The 21,868-nt window shown below is 42.4% G+C and overlaps 1 protein-coding gene across 1 annotated transcript in view; it reads left to right on the forward strand.

The window, feature by feature from the left end:
• Positions 1–21,868, forward strand: part of RIPOR2 (RHO family interacting cell polarization regulator 2) — a 205,629-nt gene that overhangs the window by 94,305 nt on the left and 89,456 nt on the right. The window lies entirely within an intron of this gene.

Below are 21,868 nucleotides of genomic sequence, written 5' to 3' on the forward strand. Positions count from 1 at the left end.
CCTGCGTGTCCGGAGCCTGTGCTCCGCAACGGGAGAGGCCACAACAGTGAGAGGCCCGTGTACCGCAAAAAAAAAAAAAAAAAAAAAAAAGATGTTTTCTCTGTGTATACATGCTTAGTTACTCCCTTCAGGAATTAGAACATGTTTACAACTAGGAAGATAAGCCTAAATGGGACAATTTGGTAATTATCTACCCAACCTCCAAAACGCCAGGCCACATTTCTTTCCCCCAAAGGGATTTTTCTCTTTTACCAATGGCTACAGTGCTAAAGAGTGCCACCTATAGACGGACAGGTGAGCGGCCCCACTCTGAGGGAAAGAATTAAGACCTCAGCAAAGCAGGGCTTGATGAGTAAGATCTCTCTCTTGAGCGTTCATGATTATCAAGGTGATTATTTCAACCTCAACAGCACGGTAAAGAGTCAAGTTGGGAGTCAGACAAGATTCCGATTCAAATTCTCATTTTGCTTCATATTACCTATGTGATTACCTATGTGAATTAAGCAAGTAATTGCTAAACTAAACCTGTTTCTTCAGTGGTGAGATGGGACAGGAATACCTGTTGGGTTGTACAGAGTATCTTCATAATAGATTCATAACATTTGCATTGTACTTCACAGGTGATATGCTTTGTACTTTCCAGGCTGATTATCTCATTTAACGTAATCTCTAAAGATTAGAGAGAGAATCCTTGCAAGTCCAACATCCAGCATATTTGTATTCAGTTTTCAGAGTCATGGATCATGTTTGCCTATTTATGTGAAAGCTTGTCCGGGTAGTTCCTTCATTTTAAGTAAGTTCCCTGCAGGGTAATAGTCAAGAGCTTCCTCTCCAGACTTGCACTGCCTGGGCTTTGCCACTTAATTACCTCTATGACTTTGAGCTGGTTACTTAATCTCTCTCTCAGTTGACTCACTTATAAATGGAGTACTAACTTCCTAGAATGGTGTGTGGATTAAATATTGGTACAGGGAAGGTGCTTAGAATAGTGCCTCAAACATGGTAAGCACTCAATAAATGCTAATTCTGACTATGTATTCACAAAAACGGGTTCTTAGAATAGGTTAGAAAGCAATGTATAAAAGGAATTCTGCACAGAGTTTTTTCACATGTCTGGTTAACCTAGTATATTCAGAATAGGACTTATTACAGAAAATCAGTTCATAAACCACTTTTCAGATGTATGCCTGGGTGGAAACAGCACTGGACAAGTTGTCCGGAGCCTGGATTGTAGCCCTGCACCTGCTGTTATGTAGATGTAGGACCTTGGGCAAGTCACTTAATCTTGCTGAGCCTCATTTTTTACCTAAAACAAGAGTGGTGATTACACAATCTCTCAGATCTCATTTGAAAAGCTCCAGCATTCCATTACTTCATCTTTTCTGCACAGTGGCATACATCTACCTAGAAGAGTTCAAGCTTGCTCTAGCTTTCCTCCATGCTTTTAGCTCACTTTAACATGCCTAAGAAAGCAGAAAGCTTTCGGTCCAGTGCATTTCCTCTAACATAAAGGAAGGAAGATGCCTAGGAGCTTGTTACCAAGGCAACCATATTTCCTTGCAATGGACACATTTTTAAAGGACCCTTTCCCCCTAAAGAAAAACAAATTTAGAATTTAGGTCCATTTGGTTAAAAGTATATATAATCCATGTAGATTTATGGACCACATAAAGATCTGGGAAGAAAAAACTGAGTCATGCTCACAATATATTTTTTTAACTGCCTTTCTGAGATCCTGTTTGCTTCAGCTGTTGTTTTCTGTGGTTAAAGAAAATGTTAAAGTTCACGAAATTAAGAAGCATCGGTGTGTAACTTTGCTCTTGTTCTAGAGGAGCCTTGCATATGATTAGTGAGAGGGAGAGAGGAAGAGGGAGAGAGAGAAAAGCAGTCACCCACCTACCCACCAGATACCCCAATATTTTATTCCTCTTTCTCTCCCTCCCTCCCCCACCCCCACCTCAGGTTGGCTTTCCAAATATCACTATGTATTTATTTATTTTTATATCACCATGCCATTTAGAAAATGGTTACTATCCAGTAGACTTTATTCCTTCTTGGGGGAATGATTGGTTTGATTACCAAGCTATTGAAAAACCAGTAATCGGAATTAGAGGGCTCCTTTCCCATTGTTGTTTCAAACTTATCAAATTAAAGGGCTTTCATCTGTTTTGTCACTGTGCCTTCTTGACAGCCAGTCTGGTGTATGTTAGTAGAAATAGCTGGATGGATAATAATAGTAATGATAACTCTAACAATTATGATGGCGATAATAATAATAGAAAAAAAGCGTCACGCACAGTGGAGGCCCTTGGCCAGCTTTCAAGAACAGAACAGGATTCGTGTGTGGGAGGAAACAGTTCCCCAGGTGGTGGTCAGCCAGTAGCTTAGCAGTCAGAATTACTCCTTGGCACAAGTCAAAGTTGCAGTCCTTCTTTCCTTAGAACCACAAGCCCTCACTGCCTTTGTTTTCAGCAGTGCTCGGTAGTCTGTGGTCAAGTGCAGTGATTAGAATAATAAAACTCCACGAGTTCACGGTCATGTGTGCAAAGTATTTCTCAGGCTTATGTAGTCCCTGGACACTTATATGTCTTTTAAAATCTTGCTTCTAGAAAGACCACAGGAAACTGCAAAGCTTTGCCAGACCTTCGAATGTTCTGGTACAATGCAGCATAGCATAAGAATACTTCTCCTGTCCTGGATTACAGTATCTAGGAAAGTTGTTTCAAACTCCCCAGAAGAGAAGAACTCTCCCAGATAGAGAGAAACTCAAAGGGAAGTCCACCCGACCATTAGCTGCCTGTCGCTCTTAAAGAGACTGACAGATGCTTGAAAAAAAATGCCACACACTTTCGAACCGAACCTCTCTCCTTTCCCCAAGCCAAGTAAGTTAGCATTTTTTTCCCTTTCAATGGGATCTTCAGCTCAGAGAGAGCAAGAAAATTGCAAAAGTTTTAACAAAAAGAGAATTGTAAGTATAGAATAGATGCCCACTTTGTCTTTCTGTGTAAACTGCTTATGAAGCCAAGGTAGATTTTTTAAAATGGGTAAACAATTATGCAACCTGTTGTAATCTGGCACATTTTGATATTTACTGAATTACATTTGCCCTTTCCAAAATTAAAAGAAAGAAGGAAGAAGAGATTAAATTAAGATTATGTACAAAACCAATAAATCCTGAAAGTTCAGACTGGTTAAGTCCATACCCTCTGTGGAAAAAGTGTTGAGAAAGAGAGCATAAAAGTGTATGTGCCTTGGTTAGAGAGAGAGCTGGACCTTTTTGTTTGATTATGCCACATTTTATAGCACGTAGATATAATAATTGTTATTTAGCTATGTCAGCCCTTTCTCAGAAACATCCATGTCTGGGGTTCTCAAGTGGACCCAAGTAATGGGATTGGAGACAGGACAGGAAGTGGCTGCCTTAGTTTCCTGGGTTGAAAAAAGTTGGCCACTCTTTGCTTTCGCAGTTTGCCGAGATTGCTTGGGTCAATTTCCATTCCTGGAATCCTGGATGAAAGTTTTGGTTGGAAGTCGTTTTCCCTACTTTATTTGTCACAGGGTCTGGAGCAGACACAGACCTCCCCACAATATTTCATGCCTGTGTGACCTATGCCTTGGATTACTGCAAAACATTCCCTTCCCATAGATGTCTAGGAAGCTTACTTTGGCTGGTGCCAAAGAGATGGTGTCATTTCAGGGGCACAAACTAAAATAGCACATTGCACTAAAGCTATGCAGGCCGTCTTAGCCACCAGTCCACCGCCCTGATTTATGGCCCCCAGTGACCTCAGGGTGACTTATTTAGATCAGGCCAAAGCCGAAAATGGGCCCAGAATCACAAAGAAAGCATTTTAAATGCTTATTTAATATCTCTATAAGCAGCCAGTAAAGTCTTTTTAGGAATAGTATGAGATAGCCTTGAGTATATCTCCTACAGGACTTGAGTTGAAAACTACAGGTATATGCATACCCATTGTTTGTATGGGGGGAAAATAGTTAAAAAAAAAAAAAAAAAGAAATGTGTAGTTGTTATGACCAAAGCAGTGAAATAAGTTGGGAGTATTGCCCTTGCTCTTTGATGGGAGTGACTTCACTTACTGAAGTCAACCTATTTATTAAAGAAATGTGATGTATCCCGTTACCTATACCTCACATGCTTTACTGTGCTTAGCAAGTGTAGGCTTATTCCACTTCTCATTTATTTTTGGATGGCTAAATTTTGTCTAGATTGTTTACCAAACAGCTGTGATGTTTAATGAAAATGTTTGCAATTCAGTTGGTTTCAGGAGAGATTTTAAAGAAGGAAAAGGTATTAGTTGAGTCAAGTTGAAATGACTATTTCAAGTACCAGAAGGACAGAGAGGAAGAAAAACAAAAATAGTGACTGGTCCTGTCAAGTAAAAAGGGACAGAAGAAAATGAAACCACAATGCAGGGTACATTCATGTACTTCCTTGACAGTAAGTTCCAGGCTGGATTGGGGGCTGGTTTCTGGGGCGCCTGAAATGTGGAGATGCCTGGCCGACTAGGAGGGTGATGATTCCATACCATGTGTACACTGCAAGAGTGAAGGGATTTGTCAAGAATCTGAAGTGTTCGATCCTTGTTGATAGACAAACCAGGTCGTTTGAGCTGAAAAACCACTTCACTTTGTGCTGTGTAGACAGAGTGTATCTCATCACTCATCAAGAATTTCCCTTCAAGAAAAACGACAATTTACTTGATCACTTTTAGATATTTTTAAGAGAAAGATTTTGACATATACGCTGGGATAACAATCAAAAGGCAGGTATAATGGCCAGCGTCACTCCAGAGGCAAGTTAACGATAATTTATATTATCATCATTCTTTCACGTGTGGACTTTCCATATCTTATGCTTTTTCATGCCTCAACTTGCTTAACAGAGGCTTCAGGCAGAAGACACTTGAAGATCAATGATGGATACAAGTAAAAAATTCTAGATGTTAAAATATAAAAGTGAGGAAAATGTGAACTTTTGGCAGGGTGAGGTGTCTATTTTCCCAACTGAGGGAGAGAGAAAACACTGTGTCAAGCTTTGTAAAGATTGTCATTAATAGATAACCTAGTAAACAGAGAAAAGATCTTGAGGGTATGTCATCTCTGCTGTATTAGGACGTTTAACCCTAAGAAATAATTATTTCTAAATAAAATAAAGAGAACTAAAAGCAAGTGACGAGGTTATGGTGCCATCTTTTCACTGCACATCTTTCCTTCTTAGTCTTTGGATCACTGGGAGTTAAGAGTTTAAATGTTTATACTGTACAACTCAAGCAGCAACAGGGGGACACCGGCTGGTCTCTTCTCCCTCTCGACGTCATTCTAAACTGCCCATTCAGTGTAAGAAGTGATGAGCCGAGAACCAGGAAGAAAAGAACTTGACTTTCAGATCATAAATTGAGTCAGCTGGTTGAGCAGTTGAAGATATTTTTTTTTCCCCTCTATGAATTGGAATTCAGGAAACTCTGAGAGGGAGTAGATAGGAAAACATGTTCTATGGTGGGATTTTCCTTCCTATTTATAACAGCACAACGAACTGATAGAATATGGCATTTGAAGAAAAGTGTGTCAAAGAATCGAATATGCAGATAGGATTTGTAGAAGGCACTTTTAACCACTTTCAGATAAATTATATGACTGAAATATTGCGAAAAACAATCTCTTCTCCTTCAACTTCTGGTTTATATGTTCAGGGTTACCAAGGATGTCTTTGAGGTGGGGCATGCCTCAGCCCACTATTAATCTCCATTAGCAGCTCTAAAGACTAAAAAATAAATTAGAATTTAGCGTCCCAATGTAAAGCATGATAAAAAGCTTTTTCAGAAAACATTGCTATTTTGAATGATTTGAACTCTATAATCTGAGTAAAAAATCATATGCTTACGCTGCAAACAGTTTCCAGTGGAGGACAGACCCCTTTTCTGGCCATATTGCTGTACTAAGTACTTGGCATCCAAAAATTCTAGAGCCACCCATGTTTGTAAATCTTTGATTTTTTTTTTAACCATTCAGACTTCCAAACTGAGGGAAGATAGCATAGCTGAAAGAGCAAAATATTTGGACTCAAAAGACCTAATTCAACTTACTAGTAGCTTGACTTTAGGCAAGTTACCTAACCCTTCAGAATCTTCACTTTCCTTCTTTCACTTGGAGACGATGACAATTATGGTGATGGTGATGATGCTGGGGTGGTGATGATGGTGATGTGATAAAGATGGTGGCGGTGGTGGTGGTCACCTCCCCCGCAAACTGCTTGAAGTTAAGGGAGATAATGTATGCGATAATGGAAAACCAGTAAGGACTTACTACATAACTGTCAGTGATTTTTTAAGTGTGATTTTCTCAGCTGTCCCAGTCTCCCAAGTCTATACAATTCTCTTCTACTCTTGGCCTGTGATTAACAAAGACACAAGCTGATGAGAGCACAGCTATTGGGACTGCTCACTTCAAATGCTTTCCTGGGAATATAGAGGTGCATCTGGCTCATGAATTAACAAGCCTGGCTGTTATCCGACCGCCACCATTTGACAAAGGCAGGACTCAGAATAACCCCTTCACTTGGCACAAAATGAATTTGTGATTTCTTACCTTTTTTTTTTTTTTTTTTTGTTTTATACAATTCTCTTCTACTCTTGGCCTGTGATTAACAAAGACACAAGCTGATGAGAGCACAGCTATTGGGACTGCTCACTTCAAATGCTTTCCTGGGAATATAGAGGTGCATCTGGCTCATGAATTAACAAGCCTGGCTGTTATCCGACCGCCACCATTTGACAAAGGCAGGACTCAGAATAACCCCTTCACTTGGCACAAAATGAATTTGTGATTTCTTCCCTTTTTTTTTTTTTTTTTTGGCTTTAATCAATCTGGTCTCCCTCTGAAAATCCTTTGAGTATTAAAGAGTGATATAAGCTATGGCAGTTTTCTTGTGGAGAGAGTCCCCTCTGCCTTGGTCAGGAATGCTGGAGGTGAAGAATCATATCTTTAACAGTATCTTTAACAATACACAGGCCCTTTCTCCTGGGTAAATATTTACTTGGGGTAAACACACCACAGTTACTGCCTCTGCATGCCGCTTTACAGAGTACTTTTTAAGAAGTAATTTGATAAAGGCTGGGCTCTCTCTATTTGTTAAACCATTTCTAATTTAAAGATAACACTTATTGAAACTTGAATTATACATATGTTAATGGCATTTTAGGACAGTAATTAAGATTTTAAACAAAGCCTCTACGACGTTTCCTCTAGTGGTGTTTTGCTTTGTTTTCACTTCCATTGCTTTTTAAAACGTTTTCAGTGGTAAAACCTCCTGGAGAAATCATGGTAATCTGTTTATGTATATTTGTGTGTAAATATATTAATGTGCACACAGGAGGACAAACATTAGTTCAGTTGTTTAATAATAATACTTCATGGGACAGAGAGCAAGTTAATGGGATCTACCCGCTGTGAACTAATCACCAAATCTTTATTGAGCACCACTCAATAAATGTTAGGACTAGGGCACATAACTGGTCAGGCTGGAAATGGTCCCAGCTGTAGGAGGGGAGACTGGGGAGGGTCAACCCAGGTCCTCCCGACTCTTGGAAGGACAACTGCTGCTGGGTCAGAAGCATCCTCTTCTGTATGAGAAAAGACAACACATCTTGTCATTTACACCAGGGACTAGAGTGCAGAGGACAGAAAAAAGCCCTGCGTGTCTTCCTAACATTAATGATACACCCAAAAGACAGATGTTTGTGCCTTTTTAAGCTACCAGGCAATATTGAAAACTGCACCTAGTGAGTCAGTAGCTCATTACCGACCTCTTGGCCTGGGAAGGAGATGGCAAACCTGCAGACCAGACCCAGCCCACTGCCTGTTTCTGTACCGCCTGCCATAAATGGTTTTTACAAAAAGATGGACATTTGCAATCGATTTGATGATAGGGAACATTGACCTTGAACTTCAATTAAGCAAGGTGTTATCCCAAAGAAAAAGAATTCCATTCTTCTCCTTAGTAGACTGGTGTTATAAAAAAAAAAAAAAAAAAGCTCAATTATTATTATATTTTGAATTTTGTCCATAAAAAATGTGAAAGTTTGTTTTCTCTCTCGTTATATGTAGGTATACAATTTCCTCATTTTTTACCTCTTGGCCCCAAAGCCTAAAATATTTACTATCTGACTCTTTACAGAAGAAGCCTGCTGACCCCTGGTTTAGGTCATCACGTTCCATCATTTTGCCTCTTAAGGTCATTGAGAGTTTCTTAACCATCTCTCCCCCTAGCTCTTCCCCTTTTCATGTCCGGTGAGAGGGTCCTATCATTTTAAAATCCCCATTTAAGAGAAGATTTATCCCCTCTTATTTTTATTTAAATATTATTTTTAAGAGAACACATGTCCCCATATTACATTGCTCTGTAACACCAACTGGTAGGATGATGAAAAATTAACAGTCCAAGACAAAGCCAAAGACAGAATGTGCTGGGTGGGGGAGGGCAGAGAAGGCAGCGGAGACACACAGGAGGACTAAGGCCGGTTCTCCCCGCCCACCGATAACTGAGGTGAAAGAAGGCGACGCACAGGAGGTGTCCAGGGTCCTTCCCACTTACTCCTCTGCATGACTTCAAGGCATTCTCCTCCTCATTTGACTCTTTGGATTCTTTGTCCCCGAGATCTGAAACCTGGGACCTCCTTGCAAGAGAAGACTGATGCACGAACATGACTCAAGGCCGTCTTCTTGGCTTTTCCACACACACACCACTCCAAGTCTCCCAATTCATCAAAAAGTGATACTGCCTACCGTGGGGGCATCTTTCAAAGAAACCACAAATTGGAAATATATCCCCTTCACGTTAGGAGATTACAAGGGATTAGCAGAGCTTTGATCATCCCCAAAATAGTGCTGGCTCTTGCCCACTGCCCTCTGTCTGTAGGGCAGACCCGCGGATGTCCACTTAGCCTGCATGTTAATTCAAGGACAAGGAAGCTGTTTCAAAACAGGCACGACGAAAAGAGCGAAAAGCACCACCACACACACCCTCGCTCGTTCAGTGGGGGCCGCTCGGCTCCTGGTTGCTAAGCATTGGAAGGAGCTGGAACGTTTAGCACTATTAGACATCTCTGAGCAGTTCTAACTTGCTGGAGGGGAAAAATATCTTACTATAAAAAGAGCTCAGGAGCCATTGTACACTGTCGGTGAGACTATAAAATGGTGCAGCCACTATGGAAAACAGGTGCAGTTCCTCAAAAAATTAAAAGTTAAAATTAATTCTTTAACATATGATCTAGCAATCCCACTTCTGGGCATATACAGAAAAGAATTGAAAGCAAGGTCTGGAAGAGATATTTGTACATATGTTCACAGCAGCATTATTCACAATAGTCGAAAGGTAGAAACAACACAAGTGTCCATCAGCAGATGAATGGGTCAACAAAATATGGTCTATACATGCAATGGAATATTATTCAGCCTTAAAAAGGAAGGAAATTCTGACACATGGTATAACGTGGGTGAACACTGAGGACATTAAGCTAGGTGAAATAAGCCAGACACATCACTGTATGATTTCATGTATCTGAGGTGTGTAGAGAGTCAAATTCATAGAGACAGAAAATGTCAGGGTGACTGCCAGGCGGTAGGCAGAGGGGGAAATGGGGAGTTGTTGTTTAATGGGTCTAGCTTCAGTTTTCAGTGTTACAAGATGAAAAGTGTCCTGGAGATTGGTTGCATAACAGTGTGAATGTACTTAATGCTACTAAACTGTAGACTTAAAAATGATTAAGGTGGTAAATCTTACATGTATTATATCTACATATGTATATAACATATATATATATTTCCACATTAAAAAAAAAAGTTAGGAATGGGTACCCCAAAGAAACAAAACAAAACAAAACAGGAAAGAACCAGGCAGTTCCTGAAAGTCTGCAAAAAGGTTGCTTTTTCTGGAGCCATGTAAACCTAACAACAGGGAACTGAATACCCAGGTGAGATAGAAATGGTCCCAGGGAGCTGATTCTGCCCAGGGCTGGGCATATCTGACACAGTCTTATGTTTTCTGACACAGTCTTATGTTTTCTCCATAGCAGGATGTGTAAGAATGAGGTCTGGGAATTTTTTCTACCAATGTCTGCCTAGCTGGGAATCATTTTTAAAATCTCTGCATAAATATTTTGGGATTAGCACTTACCGAGGCTTCTCTAGAAAGGAGTAGCATAATTAGCAGATGCAGCCCCTCAGGAGCTTATGAACTATATAGGGATAGAAGATGTATTTTTTTCATTCATTAAAGACTATCTGTTGATAGTCTACCATGTGCTAGATTCAGTTCTACTCGGCTCTAGAGGCTTGAAGGGACCTCGGGGCCGACTTGGATATCAGGAGGAGAATGTTCCAGAGAGAGTCGGGAGGCCAGTGTGGCTGCAGCACAATGTGAGCACAGCCAAGAGCAGCAGAAGCTGCAATCCTAGAGGTTTCTGTTAGGAGGGAGGGGGTCCAGCTCTTATAAGTCTTACAGGCCATTGTAAGCATCTAGGGTTTGCTCTATGGGAGATGGGGAGCCATTGGTGAATGTTGAGCAGAGCGGCATAATCTGATTTGCCTTTCAAAAGGATCATTCTGGGGCTTCCCTGGTGGCGCAGTGGTTGAGAGTCCGCCTGCCGTTGCAGGGGACACGGGTTCGTGCCCCGGTCCGGGAAGATCCCACATGCCGCGGAGCGGCTGGGCCCGTGAGTCATGGCCACTGAGCCTGCGCGTCCGGAGCCTGTTGCTCCGCAACGGGAGAGGCCACAACAGTGAGAGGCCCGCGTACCATTCTGACTACTGTCTGGAAAATTAAAGTGGGGGCATAAAGGGCAAAAGCAGGGAAGCCAGTTAGAAGAGGATGGCAACAGTCCAGGAGAGAATTGGTGGGGAACTTAGCAGACCTGATACCGATTGAATTCTGGAGGTAAGGAGGGAAATGTTACCAAGGATGTCTCCAAGACTCTGGCCCAAGCATCTGGAAGGATGCTGCTGCTCTTTACTGAGATGAGGAAGGCTGCTGGAGAAGCAGCCTTGCATTGGGGTAGTATGGCCATGATGGGGAAGCAGGAGTCCACTTTGGGATAGTTTAGATATAAATAGTGGATGACTTCATGAAGTCCCATTCCAAGTACCCAGAATAGTGGGCACTAGGAAATATCTGTTGAAATGTTGATGATAAAGCAGCATATGCATAAATGAGAATTATTCATAGATTTATCTCTAGCTTATGGGGATTGGGCTACATAACCTACATGGGCTGTTCCATAAAACCAGGAGTTGAAGAATTCAATACAAACTGTGCATAAACACTTAAAGGAAATTAAAGGAAAGATCGGGGGAAGGGGTGGATCATCTGGGCAAGCTTCTTTTTTAAAAAACTTAATTTATTTTATTTATATTTATTTTTGGCTGTGTTGGGTCTTCATTGCTGTGTGCGGGCTTTCTCTAGTTGCGGCGAGCGGGGACTACTCTTTGTTGCGGTGCGCAGGCTTCTCGTTGCAGTGGAGCATGGCTTCAGCAGTTGTGGCTCACAGGCTCTAGAGCACAGGCTTAGTAGTTGTGGCGCACGGGCTTAGTTGGTCCGCGGCATGTGGGATCTTCCCGGACCAGGGCTCGAACTGTGTCCCCTGCATTGGCAGGCGGATTCTTAACCACTGCACCACCAGGGAAGCCCTGGGCAGCCTTCTTGAAGGTGAATATTTGAAGGAGAGCGCTTAACATCCTTGGGAGCACTGTTCTGACATATAGAATAATTGTGGAAATGCATCCATGAACTTTCCATCTTCACGTGGCCTCTCTGCTTTTGGTGCTATGCTCACCACGTTAAAATGCTTGCATCTTGGGCAGGAATAAGAAGCAGACATAGAGAATGGACTTGATGACATGGGGTGGGAGGGCAAAGCTGGGACGAAGTGAGAGTAACATCAATATATATACACTACCGAATGTAAAATAGTTGGCTGGTGGAAAGCAGCAGCATAGCACAGGGAGATCGGCTTTGTGCTTTGAGATGACCTAGAGGGGTGGGATAGGGAGGATGGGAGGGAGGCTCAAGAGGGAGGGGATATGGGGATATATGTATACTTATAGCTGATTCACTTTGTTGTGCAACAGAAACTAACACGGTATTGTTGAAGCAATTATATTCCAATAAAGTTCTATTAATAAAAAATGCTTGCATCTCTTGCCCTTTTGCTCCAAAGCTGTACATCCGTAGCATCTCAGCTAAAGAGACCTCTTTAGAGGTTTTTATTCTTATTCTCCTAATAGAAGGCAGGCAAGGGGTCAATCCCATTGCTAAACTCCCTGCCTTTTTTCCCTTCCCCAAGAAGATTCATCAGCCTCCCTCAGTAACGTATCCATTTAACAGTCAAGAGCTAGCAATCAGCACATTTGCTTGTATTTTAACTCAAATCCCATGAACTATGTCTTCAGTCACCTTACTTTAATCCTAGGGGAAAATTGTTCTTCCTCCTGTAAGATAGTCTTTCGTATCCTCAAAAACCATTAAAAGAACATATTAACACGCCAGTAATTCTCCAGACCTTACAATAGCCAGTCAAATATTTGTATTCCGCCAGGCACTTGAGTTGAATAGTACATCTATGCCAACAAGAGGGCAAGTGTATCCTGGGTGCCGAACAGGCCCAGATGTCTGTGAATTAGGATCTGAAATGCAGGGGCACACGCCCCACAGCTGTTGAACTTGAATTCCTCTTTGAATGCGGCACCCAGGGCTGAGAGGCACTTCTCAGAGAGGCCTGTGTGCGTTCGTTCTTCTAAAACCTGCCCTTGCCCAGTGCTTACATCCTCATTCTGACCCAGCTACCGTCTTGGGCTCAGAGAACAAATGAGAGCAGGTGTTCAAATTTATCTTCCTCAAGCAGCCCCTTGAGGCTCGTTGAGGACAGGTCATTGAAGGAAGAGGCTGACATATAGCCTTCCAGCCCACAACTCTTGTGCCTGCCAGCAGACAGCTGTTCCAGATGCTTCCTGCTGCTGCTCATGAAAACATAACTGCGATTCAATGAAAGATATTTAATAGGGGATTGCTTGGAGCAGCCCCTTACTTTGGAGATCGGATGAAACCAAAGCACTTGGATCTGTTGCCATCCCTGTGAAATTTTCACCTCCAAGCAGCCTTAGTGCGAATGACCTATTTCAAATGTGACAGCTGATTACACTTGGGTGGTGTGAATAATTTAATAGGTGTGAGAGCTCTGTCAATGCTGTGATATTACAGCAGCATTGCCTGCCTGTCTAATTATGGAGGGTAACAGCGCCCTGTCCTGTTGTCACGGCTCCTATCCGAAGCTGCCAGGGACGCGGATTGTGTGTGAGCAGAGAAGGAAAGAGGGGAAGTGGGGCCAGGTCTCGTCCCTGCTACCAAAGAAGGCTTTGTGGGTTGAGCAAGCCTGGCTGCAGGAGTCAGATTTCCACTTTCACCTCTGCAAAGTGAAACTGTGCGGGGCCCACGGGGATGGAGCTTTGTATCCAGTATCCCAGTTGTGCATAAAATGTATGTTAGTAGGGGGAGGCACCGGACGCTGAAGCTAGCAGGGATAGCTAATGGATTCCAGGCCTCACAGAGGCGGCCCTGGCCTTTGAAACATGCAGCTGAACTCAAGGCCCAGGAGCAGGAATATGAGAGCAGCTGTAGAGAAGAGCGAACAGCCAGGAGGAACCTGTCGTGGCTTCAGAATCTTCCCCTTGTGTTCTAAGGTACCTTGATACTCCCTCCAGCTCTCTCTAACTTTGCTTGAATGGCAGTGACAGCCGTTTAACCTCAGAGACCTGTTTCCGATGTGAGTTGGACTCCAGAATAGCGTCCATGAAGTTGGTGAAGATTAACAACCAGTGACAAAGTTTTAAGTAAAATGGCTTCTGGGCCTGTAATTCCTCCTAAAATCACCTCCTGAAGTTAATGATCTCAATTTCGTGAGTTAGGGAGGGACCAAACTTTGAAAAGATTTGTGCATCGTTGGGGGGCAGTAAGGAGGAAAGGAATTGAACGAGATTAACAACAGATCTTGCCTAAAATTGAAAGAGAAATGAAAACAATTAAAGGAGTTACTTAAGAAATATTTTAAAAATATGAATGACTGGATAAAAACAATTTAATTTTTTTTCCAATAATCAGTACACTATTGTTAATGTGTATCAGTCAGGGCAATGTCAGGAAACCGATAGCTCCCATTAGAATAATTCCAAGAAGGTTTATTTACAAAGAGATGACTTACAGAGGTGTGGGTGGATTGTGGGGGAACCAGAGGGCAGAGAGAGACCAACACCACCTGGCTCCAAAGGATGGGAGAGGAAGAGGTTGCTAGAATCTTCAAGGAGAGAGAGCTGTGTAGAGAGGGCTGCCTTGAAGGGGTGGCGGGGGGAGAGCAGTTGTCTTTTAGGAAGGGGCACAGCCAGCCCAATGTGACCTCAGAGGGAGGAGCCAGGTAATTAATATCCTCACCTCACTCCTTTTCCTTTTTCCGATCTCCTGTTGGGGCTCCCCATTGGCCAAACCCTACTGGACATCACAGGGCAGTCGTTGATGTGGTCCCTACCTGGGGACCCCCAGGGCGGGAAGCAGGAGAGAGAAAGGTGGAGAATGGACAGGAAGGGGCCACGTGGGACAACCTGCAAGCCAGGGACTGCAGGGGGCCCCGGGGACACAATATAAATAAATCACCTTGAAGAACCTTACAGACAAAGCTCTTCTTTTATGTTTCCCCTAATAATGAGAGAAAAGGGAAGGGATTCATTATGAAGGAAAAGTCCATTTTAGAACCTTAAAAAGAGTCTACATGTCAAGTACCTAGCACTGTGTTTACACGTGCATAGTGATAGCTTCCAGTCACTTCTACATTCATTCTGCATTATTTTATACTTCTTTTAATATCTTTGTGCAATAATATTTGTTAGATTTATACTATTTACCTTCAGCCTTACCGGGTTCAGAGCTATAGGAATTTATGCAGTTAATATTCTACCAAAATGTTTGTCAGTCTAGAGCAGAGGTTCTCAAAATATAGTCTGAGAAGCCATCAAGTTTCCCAAGACTCTTTCAGTGGGTCCCCAAGGTCCTCAACAATTTTTAAAAATATAAGAGGGTTTAGTCTAGATTATGTTATATATATAAATGTGGGTTTTTTAAAAATTGAAGTATAGTTGATATACAATATTATATAAGTTACAGGTTCACAATATAGTGGTTCACAATTTTTTAAGGTTATATTCCATTTATAGTTATTAAAAATATGTGCTATATTCCCCCATATTATATCCTTGTAGCTTATTTTATACCTAATAGTTTGTACCTTTTAACCCCCTTTCCCTGTAATGTCCCTCCCCTTACCCTCCCCACTGGTAACCACTAGTTTGTTCCCTATATTTGTGAGTCTGCTTCTTTTTGTTATATTCACTAGTTCGCTGTGTTTTTTTTAGATTCCACATATAAGTGACATCATGCAGTATTTGTCTTTCTCTGTCTGATGTATTTCACTTAGCATAATGCCCTCCAAGTACATAAACACATAAACATATGTATATACATATATGTTATATAAAATGGCTAGTCTAGATTATGTTATTGTGTAATGGGTCTTGAGACCAAAAAATTAGGAAGTGATTTTTATAGATTGTGTTATTGCAGAAAATGACCTCTACATGTAATATAATAATAATGTGTGAGAAATCCAATCTCAGGTTGCTGGACAGAGGGGGATTGTTTGCTACATGTAAGACATGTTTTATTTCCTGTCAGCCTTGAACATTTTGCTGACTATCTTCCACCCATGCAACTTCCAGGTCACTTGGTACAGAAGCTAGAAGTGCGGGTGAAGGCAGGGTCTAGGATTGGGATCATTTGCCTTAATGCCTAGGCCTGATTTCAGCCCCCCTGGGACATCCGCTCCTGGGACATACTAAAATGCTAAGGGTGTTGGCCCAACTAGTTTCCCATTGTGCAAGCAGATGCGTGTGACAATGGTAAGAAAACAACAGCTTGAGATGTTTACTCCCTTGAGGACCTTATCATCAGTACCAGACATGGGCAAAGGAAAATGGGGTTTTGCTCTCACCAGTTCAGAAAGCAGCAAGCAAGACCCAGCTATCATTTGTCAGGTGGAAACATACTTCTGTACGTACAGCTCTGATGTCAATAAATACAGGCTTGTTATGCATTTTTTCCAAGAGAAAAGGTGACAGAAGGCAGCAGGGGCACTGTATGCTCTCATTCCTAATGTAGTCAATATTCACTGACAATTCTCTACGCTCATTAATGTAGAGGTTACAATCATGTAAGTGGTACTAAGCGTAGTTCCTGACATCAAGGAATTTATAAACTGATGAGGAGATGTGTACCAAATATTTATGACAGAAGGAAGGTGTGTGATAGGGTCTTATTCAGGGGACACACAAGGGACTTGCAGGAGGATGCAGGTAGGGTTTAGAGGGCCAAGAAGGCATTGGGAAGGAGGTAGTGTTTGAACGGGGCTTTCTAGGCTAGACAGGGTTTTCAGAGACAAACATCAGAGGCAAAAGAAAAAGTGATGGGCAATTAACAGCGGAAAATTTCCAGGCAGTGGAAATAGCCCGAGCAAAGAGGTAGAAGTAGGAAGTATCATAGGCAGGAGGAATATATAGGAATATAAATGGATAGAGGTCCCTAGATATAACCAAATCTCCGGGACCTTCTGATCAGGGCATCTATTTCGTCGCACAATGGCAGTGGGCCTTCAGACGTGTTCTGAATTCTGCATGAAATATCTGATGCTCTAAATGAGGAAACTAAATTGGCTGCACTTTGGATGCTCTTCTGCTTTCTTCTAATGCATTATGCATTTACTAGGATTGATTGGTGGTGCAAAGAATAATCAGCCTGGCACTGCCAATTCTGTTCCCTAAACAAAAACTGGCTTTAAAAATGCCCATGAGAGAAAAACAGGATAAAATTCAGTTTTTAGAAGAGGCCGTTTTCAGTGCTGCTGAAGATCAGACACCCTGTTTTATGGCACCCAAAGTAATCACAGTTCCCATAGCACCCATAATACTTCATCTTTCATAACACCCACCTGAGTTATTTACCGCTGTCCTCACCACCAGGCTCCCCAAGATGGGTTCCGTGACTTTCCTATTTCCCTCTGTGGCTCCTTCCCTTAGCGGAGTGCCTGGCACCTGAGTTGAAATAATAGCTTGTTGAAATAATAGCTATCATTTGTACCTAGGGATTTTTAAATTAAAATTGACACATGGGTGGGACAGGGGGAGGGGAACTTGTGTTAAGCTGTTACTCCTTTGGAGGGAATCTTTCTCTCCATTGGTGTTAAAGAGTGACAAACTCTCACACTAGCAGAGTTTTCTATAACATCGCCACCCCAATGCCTAACAAGCTCTGGCCTTCACTGTTTCCCTGGATGAGGTTTAAGGGCTTCACCGGGGAATCTCTGAACGCTTTGATCAGTGAAGTTTTTGAGGTAGATGAATTAGAGAACTTTCACCAGAAATCAAATCAGCCAGAAACTTGATCTTGGACTTCCAGCTTCCAGAACTGTGAGAAAATACATCTCTGTTGTTTAAGCCCTCCAGTCTGTGGTAGTTTGTTATGGCAGCCCTAGCAGACTAATATAGTGGGGAAATGGAAAGTCTGCTTCTCTCCAGGGGAGGTGTTAGACCCTGCTCCCACCCCTCCAGATTTTTCCTAGGTAGCCTATTAGCTCTGATGCTAATCTGCAGTAGCTCTTATTTCTCCTAAGACTTTTCCTGCACATCTGTGCTTCTTTCCAGGCCTCTATCTCTAGAATGAGGTAAATGGAGAAATGTTTGGAACCATCCAACTCTACACAAATAGCTGTAATACAAGCTGGCAGGTGCCCAGCATCTCAGGAGATGTTAAGAGCTAAGATGTTATGAAAGTTCTGAAGTGAGAGGGCAGGGAATGGGGCAAGAGATCTGGGAAAAACAGATGCAAACTAGAGTACTGAAACTGGATCTTGATGAATAGATGTGGCTATTAGGAAATGGGTGAAGGCTACATGGATGGAGATAGGCTGGGGCGGGGGAGTGTTGACAAGGTAATAAAAAGATCGAGCTAAGAGTACAGGTGTGCTCCAGAATGGCAGAGTTATTCATCTTTCATTCAGTAAGTAGTTATTGAGCTCTTGCTCTCTGTAGGGATATGGTATATAAGACAGAAACTGTCTCTACCCTTACGATCTCACAGTCCAGTGAAAAAAAGACAAAGAACAACTAAAAAGGTAAAGAAAACCATTACAATTTACAGTTGGTGCTATAAAAGGCACAGGGCATTCAAAAAGAATAACTGAGGGGAAGGATATACTTAAAGATGTGGGTGGTCAGGGAAGAACTCTCTTAGAAGTGACTTGGCATGTTTAAGGAACTGAAAGAAGGCCCTTGTGACCTGACTCAGTAACCTGAGCTTAGTAAGAGGGAAGCCAGAGGCATGAGTGAGGCTGGAAGGACTAGAAGGGATTGGCTCACCAGGGTCTTGTAAGCATTGGCGTAGAATTTGGATATTATTCTATAATAAATGGGGAATGAAGGCAGGGTTTTAAGCAGGAGAGTGACCACAGCATAATTTTTTTTTTAAAGATTACTCTTTCTGTATTAGTTATCTATTGCTACATAACAAATTGTCACAAATTCAGCTGTTTAAAACAACACATGCTTCTCATTTCACAGTTTCTGTGGGTCAGGAGTCCAGGCACAGCTTAGCTTCAGGCTGCAATCAATGTGTCATCCAGGGCTGGGGTCTCATCTGAAGGTTGGACTGAGGACAGATCCACTTTCAAGCTAACATGATGATGGCGAGATTCAGCTTCTGTGGGCTACTGAACAGAGGACCTCAGTTGCTTGTCACATGGGCTTCTCCAACATGGCAGCTTGCTTTATCGAAGCCAACAAGGGACAGATTCAGCTAGCAAGATAGAAGTCAAAACCTTTTATAATCTAATCATTAAAGTGCCATCTCAGCCTATTTGCCATATTCTATTGGTTAGAAGTAAGTCACTAGACTCACGCTCATGGGGGAGGGATTACACAAGGGTGTGAATACTAGGGGGTGGGAATCATTGAGGACCATCTTAAAGTTGGCCCGCCACAGTGGAGACTGGATTCTAGGGAAGGGCAAACTGGAGGCAAGGAGGTAAGCGATACAGTCTAGAGAAGAAGGATCTCAGAGAAGGGTGATGGCAGTAGAGCTGGAGAGAGTAACCAAGAATGAGAAGTGTCTTGGAGACAAAAGCAACAGGTTTTGATGATGCATTGCGTGTGCGAGGTAAAGGAAAAAGAGGCATCAGTAACGACTTCTAGATTTCTGTCCCTCTAGCAACTGGTTGGATATTGGTGCTATTTATTATTTTTTTTAACTAAGATGCTTAAGTATAGGGGAGGACCAGGTTTGGTTTTGGGGGAGGAGTATCAAGAATTGGGCAGCAAGAAATTAACAGGAATTTTAGGTAGGAACTCAGATATCTGACCTCGGAGGAGAGCTCTGGGTTGGAATATAAATCTGGGAATCTTTAGCACATGGACATGACTTAAAGCCATGAACTGGATGAGATGAGGCCCCACTGTGGGCCCTTGAATACCCCTCTAAGCTGTTTATGTGCAGATCATTCCTAGAACCCCATTCAGTCCTCTGTAAAGTGCCTCAATCTACCTTTAGAACTGCCTCTCTTTCACTTGCCCTAATTCTGTCTTTTAAGAAGAGTATCCAGGTTCCATCCTCTCTCAGCCGGGGGGTGGGGGCATGGGGGGGATGAGTGTATCATTTGACTTAATCCTACTTGGCCTCGTGCTCTGTTTCAGCATTGTTTTAAACAACGTCATTCAGCTCCCATTCTTAATCTCATTATCGCCATTTAGGTTGTAAACTTTTTGAGGGGTGGGGGTGGGGGGAGCGTTCCTTCTTTTATCCCCCGTCCCTTTCTCAGTTTTCCACAAGTACTTATTGTATGAATGAATGTTTCAATAGCAGTTTTATTTATGGCCATTTTAATAGCTACCAAGAGGCCAAGGGGTGCTATGGGAGTTGTGCAGCTGTTTGGACCTTTGTGACTCTCAGATTTATTGATGCTGAAAAGGACTGGGGGAGTCATCAGATAGGTAAAAGGAAGTGAGAAGGGAGATAGAGTCAGGAAATACCCACAAAACCTGGGCTCAGCTGTCAAGTATCAACAGGGATACAACAGAGATGAACCCAGGTCCAGAATGAAGAGAAGAACAAGGATCTATGACAGACAGGATAGTGGGGCCACTACCACCCATGTTTTCAGGTGCCAAAACCCAGCTTTTGCACATGTATCTAAAGTTGATTCAATTGTGTCACCTTGGACAACTCACATTAACTCCCTTGAATCTTGGTTTTCCCATCCATGAAATGGGAGCAATAATACCTACTGCAGACTTATAGTCAGGAATAAATGATACAGTGCTTCTAAAGTATCTGCTCCAGAATCTAGGGTATAAGAAGTAGCCAATGGGGAAAAAAACAAAACAAAACAAAACAAAAAAACGGTACTGATGAACCTAGCGGCAGGGCAGGAATAAAGACGTAGACGTAGAAAACGGACTTGAGGACACGGGGTCAGGGGGAAGCTGGGACGAAGTGAGAGAGTGGCATTGACATATACACACTGCCAAATGTAAAATGGATGGCTAGTGGGAAGCTACTGTCTAGCACAGGGAAATCAGCTCTATGCTTTGTGATGACCTAGACGGGTGGGATAGGGAGGGTGGGAGGGAGGCTCAAGATGGAGGGGATATGCGGATATATGTATACATATAGCTGATTCACTTTGAGTACAGCAGAAAGTAACGCAACAATGTAAAGCAATTATGCTCCAATAAAGATTTTTTTTAAAAAAGGAAAGAAGATAGCCAATGAACTGTAGTGTTCAGCGTCATAAGGATTACGTCAAGTCAACCAAACTCACTGGGGACACATATATTGACCAGAATTACCAACACTGAACACATACGAGGAATTAGGTGCCAGGAATGTTCGTAGCATGTGCTCAACACATTTTCTCTTCTGAAGGAAAGTGTATGTGGGAAGACTGAGTGCTGCCAGGAACTATTCAGTAAGTTGGAATAAGGACAGAGGGAGGTGGGTGTCTGGAAAAATCCAGCTGTCATGAAGTGTTCAGCCTGTCAAGGCTCTCACTGCTCAGGCTGCCCTTCATGGTCGAAGGCAGAGACACAGGGACCAGAGCTTGCTTTGGGGTGCCCTTTCTAGGCATCAAGCCACTCTGCTCCTACTGTTGTATCATTGGTCGGTTATGATGTCATTGATTAGGCTATGATTTGGGTGGCCTAGAGTCCAGGCCTGAGGATGCAGTCTCCTTATCACAACTGGATAAGGACACAGTGTCCTCAAATGTTCCCTTTTGGTTCATATCCATGCTCATCGACTCTTACTCCGTCACAAGGTGACTGAATTTCAAGCTGGGGAGGGCGGATGCACCTTGCAGTACCATTCTATTTAACATATTGTACACAATTTATTCAGAATGGTGGCTTTACAGATAAGGAAACTGAGGTATAAGGGATTCCCTATTTAAGGATGGAGGCAGAGACCTTGTCTCTGGGTCTTTGTAGACTCCCTGTCTTGGACAATTTCCACTCCAAAGACTCTTTCTATGGAATGTCTCTGTCATATCCACACTTTCCTAAAGGAAACCTTTATATATAGTTCAAATCCACCAAGACAAAATTAAAAGAAAAAAAAAAAACTCTGTTTCTCCCCATTGTTATGAGATCTCTCTGCTCAAACACACACACACACACACACACACACACACACACAGCACCACCCCCACCACCA

This window comes from Lipotes vexillifer, unplaced genomic scaffold, assembly GCF_000442215.2.
Source record: "Lipotes vexillifer unplaced genomic scaffold, Lipotes_vexillifer_v1.1 scaffold1643, whole genome shotgun sequence".
Classification (NCBI taxonomy): domain Eukaryota; kingdom Metazoa; phylum Chordata; class Mammalia; order Artiodactyla; family Lipotidae; genus Lipotes; species Lipotes vexillifer.